The sequence below is a fragment of the Pogoniulus pusillus genome, chromosome 24 (genome assembly GCF_015220805.1).
Source record: "Pogoniulus pusillus isolate bPogPus1 chromosome 24, bPogPus1.pri, whole genome shotgun sequence".
Classification (NCBI taxonomy): domain Eukaryota; kingdom Metazoa; phylum Chordata; class Aves; order Piciformes; family Lybiidae; genus Pogoniulus; species Pogoniulus pusillus.
In genome coordinates, this window is record NC_087287.1 from 11,923,701 (window position 1) to 11,943,142 (window position 19,442).

Consider the following 19,442-nt stretch of genomic DNA (forward strand, 5'->3'; position numbering starts at 1 on the left):
CTTTGTAAACATCTGCTTTTCATTGTTAATTGTCAGGGAAAACTACAGATTTAAATGCTTCTTTTGTAGCATTCCTTAATCCTATCAGAAAGGATAGCTCTAGATGCTTCTTTCTCACTGCAGATAGCTTCTCTAGGCTGTGGGGTTTCTTCCCCTCACCTTTTTTTTTCCCTGTTATTTTCTTCTTTTTAACTTTTTTTAAAGCCTTCCCCCCTTTTTTTTTCTTTCCTTTTAGAATTTTGTCTTTAATATCAGCAGATTTATTTACTTGCAAACATCTTGTTTCATGTCTCAGTTTGAGAGGTCTTGCATCTGTGTGACAGCTCAATAAATTTGAACAAAATATACTATGTAATTATTGATTACTATGTAAAATGTATTGAAAATATGCTTTATTTTTTCTCAGTAGGATCTCCTCAGTATTTTCTTTCATATATAAACTAGGTATTATATCACACTTATACAATAAAACCCCAAGAGTTTATGTTCACGCTGACCAACAAGCAAAAATGAAGAAAGTAATTGCATATTGCTACAATACAATTATTTTTTAAAAACCACTGCCTTTATTCTGGTTAGCTTTTCTGTTCTAATAATCAAATCATTAATGTCAGTCGAGTGTGTCTGGCAATGATTTACTTAAGGTAGCATTCATAACACACAGTAGCTGCATTATACAGGAAAAATAAATCTATTCATGTTACATTTCCTACCTTTAAAGCTTTTTTAAATCTTGTATTATTGTCCTGGATTTTTAACATTTGACTTTTTGCTTCTTGCACACACAAAAGGAGCATTCATGATTTAGAAGTATTTCATGTTTTCTATTTCTTGAACAGGAATAAATCTGGTTTTACATATTTTTTTCCAAATCTGCTTATTTGGGAAAAGATACCTTCCCCTTCCTTTTTTTTTTCTCCCCCCCCCCCAGTTAGAGTTTGAATGTTTCCATACTTACATCTTTTTATTTCAGTGGTTTTGAAGTCAAAATCAGTTTAACTAGTTTCTCCAGCTTGGTTACAGTTTAAAAATAATTTATAATTCTCCTTATTTTGTTAATTAAATTGTAACTGAAGAATACTGATGCCTATTCATATTTTTACTTTTGCTTTTCAATATTTACTTCTAGAACTTTTTTAAAACATTGTTGCATGAACCTCAACATCACTGCACGTAAAATTAATTGAAATGACATATTGTTGCAGTTTCTATGACAACTATATCATGATGCTGATGCTCTCAAAATTTTGTACACTGCAATTTCAACTATGCTAATATCACTGAGTAGACTAACATTTATTTACTGAATATTCTTATTAGAATTAAGCTTGCAACATTTCATTTACCCCCAAAAATAAGAAAAAAGGTGTATGACAGTGGTTTTCATTTGTTTAATGATGGTTTTTTTTAAAGGAGTTCTCATTTTTATGAGAACATTTTAAACATTTAACTCTGCTACATTCATGTAAAGATTACTCACACAAAACAAAAAGAATTCTATCATCAGTTACAAGCTTTTAAATATGACATTCCTAAATAACTTAACAGTGTAGTAATCTACTCCATTTACAAGTAGGCTTGTTTTGCTAGAGGACTATTTAAAGCAAATTTATTATTACTTCTATTGTCTTAGATGCTAAACCTCAAATGTTTGTGACATGAGATTCACTGGCATGACTTAGATGAAGTTATGACCGTGTCTGCATGACCAGGCACAGAATTAACCTTCCCCAATCTCCCAAATATATCTACTTATTTTACTGCTTTATTTTATTGTAAAGATTAAAAGGCTTTGCCTGGTAACATGCACACACACCCACCCCCCATGTTAAATACATAACTTTAGTACAATCATATTGTGCCATCAGTCTGCAACCATTTATAAGTAAGGTGATTATAACAGTTTGACAGGGAGCTCTATTACTCAGGCAACACTCACGTTGGAACCAATGAGTGTTTTACTTGAGTAAAAAACTTAGGACCAATGTAAGGTGCCTTATTCAAGTTACTTCATAATTATATAGATTGAAATGACTTAAATAGTGAATTCTGCTCTCAAAACATAGTTATTTTATTCAGCCTAACTTGCAGTTATTGATAAAGTGTGGTTTCTGTGCAAAATGCATGATTACCATCTATAAGACTTATTGATCATTGATTCAAATAGAAAATAAAACACCTTGATCTTTCAGTCATTTGTCTTAGGAAGATTTGAAAGCAGTAAACCACATTTACTTCAGTCTTAAATTTGATATTATGTTGGAAACACGTTTCATATAATTGACTGTTCAAAGATGTTGAGATCATGTCGCATTTTGGGGTTTGAACAGTCTGACTACTTTTAGCAGGTTCTACCCAGTGTTCTCAGTTTAGTAAGCTATATTTAAACATGTTTTGAAAGATTTATGTAGTGATTTGCTTCTTAGTTAACTTTGTTGCAAGAAGTTACTACTGCTTATTTTGCTTAGAAAACATTAGGTGTTGCAGGAGGTGATTAAGGGGAAGACACAGCCATGCTACCCATTCACTATGTCAGGACGTTTATAAGCTCCAGGCAAAATGGGACAGTCCGAAACAACTCTATACACAAAAATTTCTTTGTGGACATTCTCACCTTTTGCCTTGGTATTTTCTAACCAGCTTAACCTTTCAGCATTACTGTTTTGATCCCCTCAGTAAAGAGCATGCACTTTACATGCACAGGACTCAAGCTTCTGGGTGAAACAAGCCCACGAGATTAGGCCATATAATCACAAATCCACAACATCATAAAACCAATGCATTTTTGGAGTCTATAGCTGTAATAATATAAAATACAAAATCATTGAGGATTCTTTTTATTTCTGTTCATGTGACATACATATACATGCGGCTCAGTGGCAATGCATTTATTTGCAATGTGGGCCGGTGCTCAGGTCAAAGACAGCTTTGTCTGTTTATTCTAGGCTAAGTTTTGGGGTTTTTACATAGTATCTTATTTGTAGCATGATAGTTAGGTCAGGAACTTCAAAAACTGTGCTTTGTTGTTAGGATTTTTTTTTCAGGGATGGAGAGGGACTATGAAACAAAAATAAACTGAAAGAGTAAATAGAGTGTTAGAATATAAAGTCCATACATACTCTGTTGAATTCCAGCATAAGCTGTCAGAATGGGGCACTGACAATGGAAAAAAAAAAAAAGCAGCACAGACTGCTGATAATCCCTTACAATAGCTCATAGGGGTCTGCAGATATCATGTGCAGCAAAGGTTTTGCTGTGATTGAGATTTTAGGGAAAAGTACTCAGCAACCTTCATGTCTATATCACTGACCTGCACTCTACTCTGGACTGTGATATAAAATAGGACTACTGCAGGCTGTAAAGTGGTCTTCTAGCATATGTCTGCTCCCAGCTCCTCTGATGTGTGCAGGTATTTCTTCCCACCCTTTCCTCCCTCACAAGACAAGCTCTGCTATTCCCAGATGAAGCTAGGAATATCTGTGCATTATGATGCCACACAAGCGTATGCTCAAGGACTAAACGCCTTGATAGGACTGTGATGATTGTTCTAAGCATCTCTTGCGTGGCTTTGGGTTGCTTTTGAAAAAAAAAAAGTTAGCTTTTAACTGCCTTTTTATATGTTACTGTTGGTTTATGGTCATCCTTTTACACAGGATTGGAAGCAGAAAAATTGTGATGATGACAATAGGCAGATCCAGCTGCTAATTAAAGTACCCAGGATAGGAGGCACAGACACATTTAAGTGGAGTCTTTGCATCTTCCGTAGTCCCACTAGTGGCTTTGGTTTTTAAGTCCATACCTGCAAGGTATTGGGCACTCTTTCTGAATGTGATGTCTAAGCACAGCTGAATGTTAACTGTCTTTGTTTGGAGCTTATTAGTGTTCTCATGATTAATTTGCAAAGCCTACTCCACCAGAACAACTTGTAGTCGAAAGTTTGACGAGTTCAGCTTTGACAGCGCAGTTAGTGCTTTTCTGGGTGTCAGGACACACTGACACGATGAATGCTTTTGAGGGTCTGGGAGACAGCATCAATCCCACCAGTTGCTAGAAGTCCCATAAGAAAATCCCTTCCTGCTGTTTGTGGGAGCAGGGCTAAAAACTGCCATGTATTGTGGTGTATTGTGCTCCTATATATCAGCATCTGTTTCCTAAAGCTAATCCATTCCTCTAGTATTTTTTGTGCCTGGAGCCTGCCTAGGGAACCTGCTGTGCTGAGTCTTGCCCACAACTTTGAGCAGTCTCACCCCAAGTATTACAAATGAGTGATAACAGTTTAGTCTTTTTTTGTCTATTGCACTTCCACTTAAAAAAAAAAAAAATCGAATAATCGAGTGTAGATTATAAACTAAACCCCAACCTCTTGACTTGAAATGACCTAAAAGACTTGAGAAACAAAATCCTTCAGGAAAGCTTGGGCACTGTGACTGGCCTGATTTTAGCTGGGTAAGGAGGCAGATAGAAGATGGGCAGAGGAGGCATCAGACGTGTGCTCTGGCAGACGCTCGAGAGGAAGATGCCTTGGAGAAGGAAGTTCGGGAGACATTTGGCGGAGCAGTGCCGGCGAGAGCAGCACTATTGTGCCGGGATGCGCTCTGCCCATCTCCATGAGGGATCCGGCAGCGTGTGCTCAGCGCTGAAAAGGAAGGCTAAGGAAAGAGAGGGAGTCGGAGCAAAGGGTTGAGGAATACACGGTTGTTGGGAGTTTTGCTTCGTATATTCCCATCTCCCTAAATTCGCTTTAAACTCTGCTTTTCCTCCTTTTCCTTATGAGAGAGAGCGAGTGTGCGTGTACGCTTCGCGGAGCCCCCGCCCGACCCCCGCCGCCGGCAGCTCAGTCTTCGGTGGCTTTCGTGCTGCCGCTGCTGCTGTTTGTTTTGCTTTGCGAAGTGCTAATCCGAGAGCTCTTTGGCAGGCGGTTACTGTCGCTGCTCTATTGGCGCTCGCCTCACGGTGGCGTTTTAAGCACGTAAACAAAGCCGCCGCTAGCGCAGAGGACAGCGTGTTTGCTGGTTTACCTTTATTAGAATAACAGTTGCGGTAGTGTTTTGGATAAATCAAAACTGCCTATTAAAGCGGCCTAAGCACGGGAGATGCGCGGTGCTCTACGTCAGTGGAAGGTGTCTGAGTCTTCCCGGCCGGCACAAAGCCCGGCTGAGCTAGATAGAGCGACAGTCAATGACATCTGAATAGCACGGTATCACCTGGGGTTCGTTTTTCCCCCTTGTCTCTCTCCTCCCCCAGCCCTTCAGGACAAGTTTACAAAGAATGTGATTGAAAGTGTAAAGCAGCAGATGCGACGTTAAACTCCAGCTTGATTTGAGTATAACGATCTGAGACACAGCCCTGCGCCGCCGCCCTCATTAATACAGAAGCGTGCCCCTGGGACCCGACTTACCCGGAGAGAATAAACACAATATAGAGTCATCTTACCTCCGAGCCGAGCGAGCAGCGTGAGAGGTAGGAGAGGGACAAATGTGGCTCTTCTCCATCCTACTCCAGCCGGTTTGTCGCAGGGCTCCGGCAGCGCTGCCGCCGCCTGCCCAGCTGGACTCCGCTCCCCAGCGCGCTCCCCCGCCTCTCGGCAGGCAGTCCCCAAACTCAGCCCAGCACAAATCCAGAAGTCAGGGGCAGCGTTTCGAGTCAATCCGTGCCGGTGCAAATCCCCCATGGGTTCTCTCCGCCAGAGCGTGGAACAGAGTTGCCGGTTACCCTGAGTTTTTCTCAGGCTTTGCTGGCAATAAGAGCAGGTAAGGCGGCTGCTGGCTGCCAGCGATTCCCGTTGCACTTGCAGAGAGCAGCAGAAGCCGGTGGAAGTGGGAGTGTGGTCTGCTCTTCATTAGGGAGGGGGGAACGGACCCTGGAGGTGATGCAGTGAAACACTTCTACTTCCTTGCATTGTGTTTGTTACAGATCAAGGACGCTCTCCTTTTATAACATTCACTTCATGCATTCTCAAACCCAACTGGAGTAAGTTCCCATCCTCCCCTTTAGTTTACCCTGGGGTTGTCAGAGGATTAAATAAATGAAACTTTATTTGACCGTGGAGTTTACAGACCCTGGGATCCCTGCGCGCTCTGGCCTTATTCTAATTCTATAGCGGCAATTACCCTTCGTTTCTTTAAGTGCAATAGATTTATTGCCTTAGAGACTATGCACAGTTTGATTGAATTATTCATTTTTTTTTCTTTGGTGTAGACTGCATCTGGGGACTGATGTGACGTGTAGATTTTTTTTTTTCCAGGAACAAAGGGAATGTGGAAATGAAAGAGAGAGGGAGAGAGAGGCTGGCAGATGTGATGAGATGCGGTGAAGGTGTATCCAGCTTGGCACTCCCACTCCTCTCTTCTCCTCTCATTGCAGCCCTGGGTGACTCTCAGGCTAACACAAACAGCTTTTCTTCCGCAGCCTGCCCTCTGTCACTGTAAGTACAACAGCCTTCTCTTATCAGCATGCAAATTCCAGCCACTCACTACCTTAGCCTGGTGTTTGCACTTTAGATTTACAGAGGGGACCTTCAGAATTAACTTTCCAAGACAGGAAGGGGTTTTCATGTCAAACTTGCTTTTATTTTCTTTGTAAAAGTTTATGTGGTTTTCCCAGTTTGCCTCCCCCCCCCCCCCCCCCCTTTTTTTTTTTCCTTTTGGAAGAGGGGGGGGGGGTGTGGAATGGGGAGATTGTTGCTTCACTGTCAAGATGATGCACAGTTTCAAACTAAATTAGAATTTCCTTGATCTTCTTGCTGCCAGGACAACACATTGTGTTGGTAGAGGACGCTGTAAGGAATTCCGAATTTTTGTTTTCAGCCAGGTCTTTAACTTTGGGCTCTATAAAATGCAAATGTCCCCTAAATTTTGAGGACATCGACAGAGGATCATGTTCTAGGGGAACTCGCATCAGCTGATGGGTTTGTTTCTCAAGAAATGCGCTGTAATACACTTCTGTCTAGACTAACAGAACTTTCTCTCAGCCAGAGAATCAGACTTTAACTTCTTTTCCGTTAGCTTTCTCTCGGATGCTGTTGATTATTTTGCAGAAGTTTCTCTGAACATCTTTAACAAGCCTATGAAAAGTCTGCGTTTGGAGAGTGTCAGCAGAGGGAATTTGTAAATGTCTGTTAATTGTCCGGCATTAACTGGGCAAAGAGGGGAGTTTAGAATTGGGTGAATGGCTTTTAAGGTGGAATTTCTTGTCCTTTGAATGAAAACTTCTGAGACTGTTCCACTAACTCAGCAGGAGTTGTAGGTTTCCTCAGCAAGCTAAAGATGTGGTATGTAGAGCTTAATACTCGGACAGGTTGCTTTGCTTGTTGAATGTTGCTTTACTTTAACCTATTTAATGAGAGAGGCGGCCCAAAATGCAATGACAGCTGTGAACAGGTAAGTGCCCCGACGTGAACTGAACGATCCCTTCCTTCTGCCAGGACCCGCAGCTGGTCAGCACCTCTCCTTCCTCAGCATCTGCCTGCGTCGGCTGCTTTGCCTGACTTCAGCCTTAATGAAGCAAAAGCAGGGCAAGTAGTTTAAAACGTAGTCAGTAAACTATAGTAACGCTGAAAGTAAAAGCGTTTTCTTGTTTGTCGGCACGTGTACCTACACGGCGGGGGTTCACTTGGGCAGACAAAGAGGAAATCACGGTTATCGTTGGGCAGCGCAGATACATGCATATTTGCATACAATGCCCAGGGAGTCCTCTCTTCCTACCGCGGGGAAGTTGCAGCTCCCTGGCAAGGCATGTTCCATCTGTAACTTAATTGATCACACAGGGGAAGCAACAAGCTGAAGTGTATTATTCCTTGTGCTCGCCTGGGAGTGGGGACGCGGCTCTGCCCTGTCCTGCCTCAGCCGGGTGTCACTCTCTGCACAGGATTTTCGGGAGTACAGCGAGATGTTTCCTTGATCGGGGGCTAGGTGGGCGGTTATATTTATCTGATGCCTTAATCATCTCTTGTCCCATTACTTCCTCGTACTCAGTAATGCGGACGCTGTATTTGAGGACTGGATTGAGGTGTTTGGTTTTCTTTCTTTTTTTTTTTTTTTTTTTTCTTCCCCTTTTCTTTCTCCCTGGATGCTTATTGGAAAAAAAAAAACAAAAACAACTTCCAGTAATGAAGTGATAGGGTTGCAAACTCAGGCACGAGTTACATCTGGTTACATCGCTCTTCTTAGAGAGCGCTTTTTTTTTTTTTTTTTGCGCGCCAAAGCTGATAGTTATGCAGAACATCAAGACGTTTCTTTCACTTGCAGCAGGTTTAAATGTCTTGCAAGAAAAGTGCTAGTGACCAAATGACGGGAATTCTTATAATTAAAGGTTTAAAAGGACATAGCAGTATCCGGAGAGGCAGCTGCTTCCTGCTGTGAAATCTACAGCCCGGGTAACTGCAGCAAGGTGAATATTTTGAATTAGCGGAACACAGGTGGATACAAACTTACTGTTTACAGTCTGATAATTCAATCCTGTCACTGCATGTCAGTTTTTTAGGATCTTTTATTAAAAAGTAAAAGAATTCAGGAAGATTAACTACTGTGCCCTCAGCCAGCTGATTTGATGATAAAGCTTAATTAGATAATCTGAAATTTCTGTTTCAAGGTGTTTGCTGCTTGCTAAATAGGGCTTGATTGCTCCTTTTATTGCAGTGGATTTGCCAAAAATACTTAATAAAATAGGTCCGCTATTCCAAGGGGTTCCGACTTAAAACTCATTTTCCCTGGACTCTTCTCGAGAGGGACAATAGTACCTCGGAGAGCGAGGTGGAAGATGCATTGTGCACGACTCCGGTAGTTCTGTGTTTTGCAGCTTGTTAACAAGACGAAACAGAGGCAGATCAGATCAGTCCTGTGTCATCATGTTAATGCTCAATTTTCATCACGTCCTTATGAAGCAAGGTTCATTCACCTAGGCTGAGTATGCTATTGGGTATAACCTATGCTGCAGATTTCTACTTGAGAGAAAAGCGAAATCAGGCTTTCTCCTTGTCTTCTGGCCTCTACAAGTTATGAAGCTATTTTAAAATTAAAAAGTTTCTCTGTTACTAACTGTTCCAGGCGCCTTCTGGAAAATGGGGAGAAAGTGCCAAAAATACAGAGATGAATCAACATCTCTCATTTTGTGGGCTTGAGGTTGCTTTCCGCACTCCTATCTTAACAACTGTTTAGCCTAGGTGTGAATAGTATCAAAAGAGGGAGACGTTAGCTTTGCAGCGCTGTTTGCACACCTGATCTGCGGGCCCTTGACAGTTTGAAAGACTCTTTAATATGTACCTTTATCATGTAAAAATATAGCACAGAGACTCTGTAATACTCTGTGCCACTGGTTGATTTTCTTCTTAGCTCCTTAAACTTTTCCCTTCTTTCTCCCAGATTTCCTTCTCCCCTCTTCATTAGCACTTCCAAGGGAGCGTGAGTTCCTAAATTGGTATTCAAGCTGATATTCAAGTCTCTATCTGTTGCCTTTTGGTAGGCAGAGAGGGAGATATTTATATATTGTCACTGCTAAAATATCTCGTCGTCGCCACGAGAATCCCAACTTCAGCTCTAGTCCGTCCTAAACCATTTTCCTCTCTGGTCGTACCTGTCTCTCTGTCAACCGTGCTCACGTTTTACCTGTGTGTTGAACGCATCACTAACTAGTTTGTGGACACTAGAGTGCCCTTTCCTTCTTTCTCTCCCTGTCCTGTACCTGGACTCTCATCTCCAGTACAATTTATACTTTACATTTCATCTGGTTTTCACCTCCACCAGGCTGTGGAACTGTGCCCCTCAGAGCCCCATTTATCAACTGTCAGCGCTTGTTGAGTGCTTCTCGTCCCGTTTTCCCATCAGTTCTCCCCAGATCCTGCAGATCGCCCGTATCTCTCCCGCTTTTTTCACATCCCTCCCCCCATTTCCCCCCCCATTTTTCCTCCTCCCTCCACCCCTGCCCGCCTTCCTCCCTTCCCCCCCGTTTTAAATATTTTAAAGCATGTTTTGTTTTCAAATGGCGAGCAGGAGTCCGGCAGGACCATCCTGGCGTGTGCCTCCCCACGCGCTCCCCGTGAAGCGCTGTGCCGGGCGGGGTAGGGCCGGCGGGTAACACCCCGCTCCCCCCACGCAGCCCCGGCCCCGCGAACCGGCTCTCCCGGGACCCACCCGCTCCCCCTCCTGCTTTTCCGGCCCCCGCCCGCCCTCGCTTCTCCGCCCTCGCACCCCCTCCCCGGTAACTTTCTAGTACCTTTCCTCACCACTCCGGGCAATCAGTGGTCATTAGAGGAGAGAGGTTTAAGGTTTCATTTGTCTAAGAGCAATGTGAGTGGTGATAGCTTCTCAGGGATGCGGCTGGCAGCCTGGGGTGATTTCACTTTCTGTTTTGTGCTCACTTTCTCTGCAGTTGTTGCTTTCCCCGCTCGCTAGCTCTCAGCCTCCCTCTCTCTCTTCCCCTCTCCCTCTCTCTGTGTTGTCTCATCTTGCCTGTGCTGTCTGGGCGGGGGAGCCCTGCCTCCTTTTGCCTTCCTCAGATCAATGCCCTGGCCACTCACTTTCTGATGTTGCACGACGGGAAATGCTTTGAATACTTACGACATGGCCGCTCACATTGATTGCCAAGATTGACAGCAGTAACCATCGCCTTCACTTGTTTCAGGAGGAAAAAAAAAAAAAAAGAACCTGATTGTAACCAAATCTCCAGGCAACCCATCCGCAAACTTCTAACGATCGGGATTCTGCACATCCATGGCCCGGAGAAACACCAGCAGACTCTAGTTCATTTATTTTATTTTATTTTACCGAATCACCACCCATTTATTCCTCTTTCTGTCTCTCCTTTCACCTCCTTCCCTTTCTGTTTTTTTTTTTCTTTCTTTCTTTTTTTTTCCTTTTTTTTCTTTTTTTTTTTTTTAATGAAAATTACCGAAGCGCGTTGCAAAAAAAAAAAAAAAAAAGGAGCTCTCCCAGTGCTTTGTGCCACACTGGATCCCGAGGAGGTAACCAGGAAAAAAAGCCCTATTGTGTTGTATACCTGTTGTTTGCTGTGGTGTATAGTGCTGCGTGGCTTGGTGGTGGCGGTGGCGGTTTAATGGGTTTTCGCTGGATTTATGTCGCTTTGCAGGAGAGAATCCGGTTCCCCCTGCGCTGTCTTTAATGGGTTATTAGTTGCAATTGAGTGAAGCAGCAGCGTCCGGAGGCAGATCTGTTGTTTATCTTTTAACATTGCTGGATTCACCCCTTCCCCCCGCCTCTCCCTGCACGATTATTTACTTTCATACCACGAGAGTGGTGTTGTTTTGTGTGGTGTGTGTGGTTGGTGTTTAGATTTCTTTTTTTTTTTTAATTTAAGTAAAAGTAGTTCTAGTGTCGTCCCCGTGCGAGTTTCCGGGGTGGTTTGAATCCCGAGGTTTCCGAGACGTTAAGGGAGCCCAGTACCTTGAAATCACAACACTTTCTCATCCTTCCCGAGTGGAGTTTATTTTAAAATGTAGTGACAGATCAGCGTTGTATTTTAGGATCACCCACGGCAGGCGAACACATGGTGCTGGGAAGATATTGTACGTAAGGAACTAACACGAGAGGGAGAAAGAGAGAGGGAGAGAGAGGAAAAATAAAATCCGAAAAAAATCCATGAGAGCAGAGCGCTGCTGTCATTACTCCTGAGTGCTCGCGTGGATTTCCCTGCGCAGATAGCCCCAAAAGACACGGGATGGAGAAAGATGAGGGGAGTTTAGGGGTGCTTTTAAATTCTCCGTTAAGTTTGAGGTGGGTAACTGCTTTGAAGTTGGCCACAGCTGAGTGCTCTCCGCGGAGCAGGGAATGGCACAAAGCTGCCGGAGTGGCGGTGGCAATGTGGGGGCTGGCCACGGCGGGGCACTGTCCGAGGAGCTGCCGCTCGGCGCCTTATCTCTCCGCGCAGGGGGGCTGGATAAAGTTATACGGAAAACTTCAAAATTGATATCGTACCCTAATTTGTGATACACAGGGAGGGGGGAAGAAAGCAGTCCATCATCAGAGAGCTCTGTTTACACCCGGGGAAGGGTAGATGTGTACCGCTTTGTGGCAATATTCGACCTGGGATTTCTTGCTGCCGTAGCTCTTTGCCGGAGGTCATGCAAATCGACCTTAAAAGAATGCATAAGCCATAAATTAAAATAAACCCTTAGCCAGAGGCTGATCCATAAGTAGACAATACCTAACCTGGACAAAACGGCTTCCTTTGCGAGCTGAAAAAAAAAAAAGAATAGTGCCTAAACTAAATGCAAAGTAAGTTTTCAGGAAGTATTTAACTTCTATTATTATTATTATTATTTAAAAATAAAACAGTGGCAGTTGCAACAAGCTAGTTTACAGACGGTGCTGTAGGATCCGAGGAAGGCAAGATGTGTCTGGTGGAGAGCTAGGTCTTTTCCTGGCTTTCACTGCCTTCGAAGCTGTTTGGTTTTCTGTTGAGGATAAGAAGCCTCTAACCAATAAGCAATTTAATGTTTTATCTGGGATATTGCTGAAGAGTTTATGAACAAATCTGGGTTGCTTGCAACTGTCACATGCGCGCACACAAGCTGTGTCTGTATATAATAGTCTCGGGGCTTGTTTTTTTTTCCCGCAGTTTTTGACAATTGTTCCATTCATGATCCTGAAAGGAATCATCAGTGGGAGCTAATGAGTGTGCCTCTGCGGCTTGCTCGGCTCCGGGGAGGAGCGGGCACCGCGTTGCCGCCGAGCCCCCTCGTGTAATGCATGCACGCGTGTACCGGCGGCGTGGTGTAGAAACGTGAGAGAGAACATATAGGCGGGATGTGAGCAGGTACTTCCACGCGTGCATTGATGGCTGAGCTGCCAGAGCTGCTCCTGTGCCGAGGGAGCTTCCCAGCTCCCCTCCGACTCGTGTTGAGCAGCGCTGAGCAGTTAACCCGCTTTCCAGCCAGGGCTGTGTGCTTTAGGAGAGCAGGGCCTGGAGGTCAATCAGAGACAGTGATCAGATCGATTTGATTGCTGTCTTTGCTTTTTCCGGACCGTTTCACGGTGGTGCTTTGTGTTTGGTGTTTTTTCAACATTTATTTATTTATTTTAAGGACGGGAAGGAATGAAGGTGGCAAAGTGAAAAGACAATTACTGTTGTGTCTGAGTGGCGGGGGAGCTGCAGGGAAAGTTAGCCTGGTGGGAGCCTGGGGACGAGAGATTAGTTCTGTCCTAGGGGTGTTTCCCCGAAACGTAGACGGTAAAACTTTCTTTGATAAAGCAATATATCTTCGCCTGCTATTTGTAGATAAGGTATATGTTTATTAAGCTAATTTAAATAGCCTCCGGCACACGAGCGTTACTTTGTTCCTACTGTTTTCTTTTTGCTCTCACTTTGACACTTTTTGGCATTTCCACCTCCAGTGCTGATCGTCAGGGTGGAAGAACAGTTACATCCAGTGCCCAAACAGGGTTTGAAGTCCAAAAATTAACGAATTTCCCTCCCTGTATTCGTGTAATGGAGTAATTTTGAAACCTGTTTTGAGACTTCGACTTGACTTGACTTGTTTTATTGACGTGCTTGTGCCCACTCATTTAATTAAGCCATTATACCATAAAGTAAATAATAAGAATGAACGTGAGATATGTGCATGTAGTCTGCCATTTTTGTATATATACAAATATTTCTCTGGGGAGGGAAAAAAAAGGCTTTAAAAACTTTTTTTTTTTTTTTTTTTTTTTTTTTAAGCACACTGTGATTCTTTGGCAAGATCTTACAGCAGGTTTTTGTTTTGAGCCAGGATATTTCGCGTGTTTCTGTGCTCCTGACGTTATATGCACACTCCACTCGGAATATAAACAGTCAGTGTACCTAGCAGTTCTTTCTAGTAAAAGTAAGGAATAATCTATTTATAGTGAGTACATTTAAAAGAAAATAATGAGGTCACTTGGAGTATGCTGCAGTTTGAAGTAGCTCAACACCTGGCAGAAACTGCTTATACATTTTCTTCAGACTCTGCACTATCCATAACTTTTCCTTATAATACATTCTTGTGTTAAGTGAGAAAGGCTGTTTGTAAAACAATCCTCTGGCTGGTTCCAGTGTTGGGCGAAGCTGATCCTGTAATGGCATTTTGTTTTGAACAGTTGCTGTAGTTGAAGTTCCCTCATAAGGTAAGGTGGCACTGGGTCTGAAAGGAGGTCCAAATGCCACATTTATAATTAGACTGCCAATTCAGCACATTGTATCTCTTGCTATACAGGGATATACTGCTGTGTCTGGTCTCTCAATAGACTGTATTCAGAATTAGCCAATTCAACTGCTTAAAGTTTGGAGTCAAATTTAGAATAGGCAATGAAAGAAGGAAAGAAAGAAAACAATAATGCTTTCTTTTTTTTCCTCAGCTAGCTATTAAAAGCCAAAGAATATACGGAAACCAAAGCTGGCATTGCTCTTGGAATCAATGCACCAGGCGCAGCCTGGCCAGCCTCGCCTGCAAAGCCATTCTGGAGCGCTTCTCCTGGGGGAGGGGAAGGTGAGCCCTGGGCATCGCTCCGAGCGCTGCTCTCCAGGCCGCTTCGCTGCCCGCCGCCGGGCTCCCGCGGGGGGGCCCGGGGCCCGGGCCAGCTGCAGCGGCGGCCCCGGCGGGGCGCAGCCCTTGTCCCGCCCGCGCTGCGAGGCCCGAGCGAGCGTCCGGTTGCCGCCGTCCAGTGCGGTCGGGGGCCCCCGGACCGCCCCGCAGCAGCGCCCCAGGCCCGGGCTCGACTCACGGGGGCCTTGGCTGGCCCTCCGCTCCCCCTTCCGCGCCCCGCGGAGCTGAGGCCGCTGTCGATGGTCTCCCGCCCCCGTGCCGGGCGGGGGCAGCCGGAGTCCCGCGGGGAAGGGGCGGCCGCCTCCGGGGGAATCTGCTCCTCCCAGGGACGCTGGGCTGTGGGCTCCGGCCGCTGGCGTCTCCTCGCGTCCTCCCCGGATTTACAGTTCCTGGCTCCTTTTCTCCTGTCATACTTTTTTGTTTCGCTCACTCTGATTTCTCTGGCCTCCTCCCCTACAACTTTAATTCATTCAGCGATGAGAATGTAAGAGGCCCTTTGGTCTGCAGTCTCGCATCCTCTGCTAAAAGCATTATTTTCTTTCCCTCCCTGGCAGTTCAGTACACCGTTTTAGCACTACTGGGAGACTTAGCTGGCCTGCTTCAAAGCTCACGTAGTTTTCTTTTCTGCTAGAGCATAGGGTGCAAACTGAGTGCCATGTGCATAACACATAGCGTAAGGGGAGTGAGACAGATGGCTGTCTCTCTCTGCTCATTGCTGATTCTCTGCTGAACTTAACTCTGCCTCAGTTTTTCCTTCTTATGTATAGACACTGGTGAAGGTGAGAAGAGAAACAAAGTGGAGCCCATCAGATTAGTTTATAAGGCATATAGTGTCTGTTCTGTAGAAAATAATTACTGATGTCCAGAGTTAGTTGCCTTCACTTGTCAATTTGATTTTGTTCACGAGTGGGAATGGCCAATGATTGTTCCCTAGTCAGTGGTTTTTAATATGTGGCCAACAGTTGTTCATGGTCACTTACAGCTGAACTTCCTTTGCTTCGTGGGGGAAAGAAATCTCTTTGGACGTGCTTTTCACATCTTTGATCGTGTTTTAGTTGAAGTATTCATGTATGTCTGCAGTTCTTAAAGGCCTGTGGTACTAAAGGCCAGTAGTTTGTGCAGTGATAGCAAAAAACAAATACATTTTTTCTTAGTGGGCATTAGAAAGTTTCTGTACTCATGACCTTATAGCTGTTAAAGACTGTAATCACCTTGGGAGATACCACTTCAGGAAGTATATCCATTAATCTTTTACACTTGGTTTGATTTTCCCCCTGAAAGTCTTATCGATCACATTTAAAAGGCTTCCATCACCTTATTTATTTAAAAAATAAATTGCAAACAAAAATTCCTTGGGAAAGTGACACCGTGATGGACTTTTCCTTGCGTCTCATATAGTGGGCTGATGCGTAGTGCTTCTGCCATAGGGTGACTTTAAAGATCAGCAGGCTGGTTTGGCAGAGGTTGCGTGTAGTGACTAACGTTGTAGAAGTTATGTAAATAAGAGTGTTTATGTATATATAAGCTACACCAAGTGGAGTGATACAACATATTTTAAAAACATTTCAGTTAGTATAGTAAATCACAGAGACAGAGCTTTGAAACATTGCTGCCAGAGGAGAGCTGCGGTGTGTTTGGTAGTTTGCATAGAGCTTATTTATCAAGTAGAAGCAAAACACAAAGGTGCACATTTGAAGTTTGTGCCTCAGTAAGCCCGCTTCTGTTTGTCACTTTCAGTGTATTTTTTGTGTAATTTTTACACACAGCATTTTCTGTTCTTTTTCCTAAGGTAGAATAGCAAGAATGGAGCGTTAGGGGACTGGTGAATGAATTTCAGAATGCTAGAATGAATTTCCTTGTAATTTATGGGAGCTATTCAGAATGTTTACATGCACGATTCTCACACAGCATTTATTGATGTGCTATTATAGGCCATGGCACCATATTGTGAAGACAACAAAGTCCAGTGAAATGCTATCATTAGTAAGGTTATGCCGGTGCCTGGTGTGATGGCTGTATGAAACACGTGTGTATTTATTTAGACGTGGTTCTATGCAGAAGGGAAAGATCTGATAGACGGATTTGCTGGAAAGCAGCCGATTTCTGCAGTGATAAAACTGGATAATTACATGTTCCCAAAGCCTTTTCAGCACAGAAGTAGGTGTTCTTTTAAAACATTATTCTGTGGTAACAACAAATATTTGTGACGTCATCGTGAGAGATTTCCTGACAATTTGTAGTTTACTGTTTTTTCAGAAAGTCTGGAGTTCTGTGGCACTGGTGAAATTCCTACACATACCTATCGTATATTCAAGTATTCAGTGAAGTTTTAAATAATTCTCTTTCAATTAGTACAACAGGAACCTGAAAATGGATTTTCTCTTAGAAACAAGAACGAGCACATAGACATTTCTTTCCTTCTCTTGTATATTTTAAAATACTCTGATCAGTTTTCTATTTACTGTTTCGTCTCTTTAAATTAAGAAGAAAGGAAACAGTATCCTCAGTGTGAAAATCATTGCTTGTAAAGGAATCAAATATTTCTTGAGCTTTGTGAATTGGAAAGAACAGTAAAAATATCTATTGGTCAACTAGGTTAGTCAGAGTCGTTCATTTATAGTAGAGAATAAATATATATCAATTGATGCTTTTTTGAAGTCAGGCAAAACATTCCATCAGGTTAATGTGTTCAAAAGTATCATATCAGGGACAGACAGGTACTACAAGTGATAAAAAACAGATAACCTGCGACCAAATGATTTACAGATGGGTCATTATCTTCCATAGAGACATTAGACAGATTGTGTTCTTCAGAAAAAGAGTATGTTATTCTACAGAACTAGAAGAATTAGCTAAATAGGCCTGTAGAGTTAATGTTTTTTTGGAGTGACTAGTAAAATTTGTCAAAGCAAAATTTTGTAGCCTTCTTACAGGCAGCATTTTAATGTAAGGTGTTGAAAAGTACTGGGCTTGTATTTTAAGTATTCTTTATGGTTATTTTACCTGTTGGATAAAGTAAAGCTTGGCAAACATTTTGCTTCTTCCCATGTGAACTTTGCAGTGCATACCTTTAAAATATGCACAAAAATGTTACATGCAAATTAAAAAGAGAAAATCTGGGAAGTTTAATGTTAGTGATTTATTATGTTTCCAAACCTGTTTCATAGGGCAAGTGACTAAGTTGCATCTTTTCTCTCGGTGCAAAGGCATGATGTCATTTAAATATTGTTTCCTTTCTTCTTGAGCTAGACAGAAAGGTGTACAGTCAATTGTTTCTCCAGTCACTGGTAGACTGACATAAGGCATCAGGAAACTCTGAAACCTCAGAGGTACCCTATTGATTTGATTCCTAACTGCAAATTCTTCATATCATTGCTCCAAATATCTAACTTTACACCAGTATTACCCATTCTTTTTATAGTGACACCATGCTTAGTAAAAAACTTCTAAGCACTGAGGTCAGGTGTTGAGATTGGATTCTAGTTTATTTTTTATGAATCAGATAAAGATTTCTGTGCATGAGACCGTATGTGAAGATGAGAGAACAAGAACATTTCCATATCAAAGGCAATATATCTGAGGCTGCATAGTAATTAAAATGCAGTGGTTTGGACTCTGTGCACTAGCACTTACGCAGAGCGTTGTTGGGACCTTGTGCAGCATGCAGGCGGTTGTCTCTTGCATACTTCTAGAAATATACTTATAATTTTGTACAAACATTTATGCCAGTCCACACTTTTCTGTGGATAATTTGTATTTCATCCAAACCATTCAAAGTAGAAGTTATTTTTTGAGCAACCCCCTCATTATGGCTTTTGTGCATCAACTATTTTTATTCTGGTTGTTTGTATTTCCTCTTACCAGAATGATGGCTTGTTTATAGTTGTATTTTTTTGTGTGCTTCTCGAAGACCCCTTCCATGTACCACTGAAATTTTACTACTTGATTGAAATATCCTCTAAAACAAAAATGCTAATGTCTTTCTAGATTTATTGAAGAGGGTGGGATTTCTTACATACTATACTTTATGGCAAATTAAATGCATGTGCTGGGACATAATATTTTTAATGAAACAATATGTATTTAATAATTCCAACTAACTGTTGCACAGCATAAGCAAAATGAATACATTACTCTAAGGACCTGCTGATATGGGAAAATGGACAGAAAATACTGCAGGGTGCTCCCCCTCTGGATAAGTTTCTCTGGAATAAATGTGACTTTAATTCCTGAGTAGCTCACCCTGGTGAGGAGTTGTTCCGGAAGGGCCGTTGCTGAATTGTTTACTTCATACGCTGTATTGGTCAGTGTCCCAGTGCGGAGGAGGCAGTGAGCGCTGCACATTTCCTCATTACTCATGGATATTTACCCTACAAAGGTTCTATCCATTAATGCTCTGAAACTCTTGAGGTGAAACTTGGAAGAAGTGTTCATATTTAAACAGATGTGAAAGGATTGTATTACAGCCATCTTGCTCCATTTTGTCTAGATTTAGCTTACAATTGGTATATGAATACCCGAGTATTTTGAGCTAGAATACCACACTTTCAAAGATTGTTCTGCATACTTTTTGCATCTGTGTTTTTGTTGTGGATGAGCTTGTTAAACTGAGTTCCTGACCATTTGTGGTTAGTAAAAACCTGTGGTATTTTTTGCACAAGTAGGGGGGTTAACCTCAATGCCGTGGCCTAATCCCAACTAAGATGGGATGTAGTTGGCCATCTACATTCTTCTTACAGTTTTAACTGGCTCAGTTAATCCTCTCTTCCTTTTCTGAATGTGGTAGAGCAGCGTGCTAAGGACACTTGAAGCTTTTTACCTCAGAAGTACCAAATCCAGCTGTTGAAGAAATAGGTGGAACTAGATAATAAAATACATTTGGAGAACTTTCTGGATAAGAGGGTGCCATAAGCCTGACTGGCTCATC

At 42.7% G+C, this 19,442-nt stretch overlaps 1 protein-coding gene across 4 annotated transcripts in view; it reads left to right on the forward strand.

The window, feature by feature from the left end:
- The window catches only part of SOX6 (SRY-box transcription factor 6), a 397,240-nt gene that overhangs the window by 25,624 nt on the left and 352,174 nt on the right, over nt 1–19,442 (forward strand). The window contains exons 1-2 of one of the 4 annotated variants that reach the window (XM_064163637.1): nt 5,718–5,750; nt 6,245–6,424. The gene's annotated coding sequence lies outside the window, so the exon portion shown is untranslated. Of the gene's footprint in view, nt 1–5,717; nt 5,751–6,244; nt 6,425–10,872; nt 10,958–12,714; nt 12,769–19,442 lie in introns of those variants that run through there. The other 3 variants (XM_064163636.1, XM_064163638.1, XM_064163640.1) reach the window with 3 other exon arrangements.